Source organism: Octopus bimaculoides, chromosome 29 (genome assembly GCF_001194135.2).
Source record: "Octopus bimaculoides isolate UCB-OBI-ISO-001 chromosome 29, ASM119413v2, whole genome shotgun sequence".
NCBI classification, from domain to species: domain Eukaryota; kingdom Metazoa; phylum Mollusca; class Cephalopoda; order Octopoda; family Octopodidae; genus Octopus; species Octopus bimaculoides.
The window spans coordinates 8,893,713-8,894,799 of NC_069009.1; positions in this window are offsets into that span (position 1 = coordinate 8,893,713).

The following is a 1,087-nucleotide window of genomic DNA, read 5'->3' on the forward strand; positions in this document are numbered from 1 at the left end:
GTGTTTGTGTGTGTATTTGTTCCCCATTCCACTACTTGACAAGTATTGGTGTGTTTGCATACTCGTAACTTAGCAGTTTGGCATGAGAGATAAATAGAATAAGGATTAGGCTGAAAGAAAGAAAAGAGAAAAAGAAAAGTACTCAGGTCAATTCATTCGTTTAAGAATTCTTTAACGAAGTGCTCCAGTATGGCTACAGTCTAACGATTGAAACAATTAAAAGATAAAAGGTAAAAGATATATGTACACACACACACGCGCACACGCACACACACACACACACACATAATTATATGTATATACATACATACATCTTGAGGTAGTAGATAGTTTCTGCTATTTAGGTGACCAAATTAGGAGTGGTGGTGGATGCTCTGAAAGTATTGTTTCTAGAATAAGAATAGGATGGGAGAGATTCAGAGAACTTCTACCTCTCTCGGCAGCAAAAGGACAGTCTCTCGGGAAGATTGTATGATGCGTGTGTGAGAACAGCTGTGTTACATGGTAGTGAGTCAAGGGCTCTGACTGCAGAGAACATGCATAGGATGGAGAGGAATGAAGGTAGTATGCTCCGCTGGATTTGCAACATCAGTGTGCATGACTGGCAAAACACAACTGTGTTGAAAGAAAAGTTAAGCGTAAGAGGGATTAAATGTGATATGCAGGAGGGGAGAATGCATTAGTTTGGACATGTGATGCATATGAGTGGAGACAGCTGTATACTGAAATGCCTGTCACTGGAAGTGGATGGTACCTGTAGAAGAGGGCAATCTGAAGAAGGGATTGTATTCCGAAATATCATCGGACTATAGATAACTAAATTACAACAGGTATATAGTCCATTTTTTTATATTATAGTGCATTGTTGTACCATTCGAAACTTTTTATTCTTTATATATATATATATATATATATATATATATATACTTTCTCAGATGCAGCACAGAATTTTGTCAGTGAACAGGTCACGGTCTCAAAGCGACGAAAATATTTTGACAAATTAAATTTAAATGTTGAAGTGAATCTGACGGCTTTTGTGTGTTATTTTAAATGGCTTATAAACACTTTCCACGCTGCAATTGTTTTC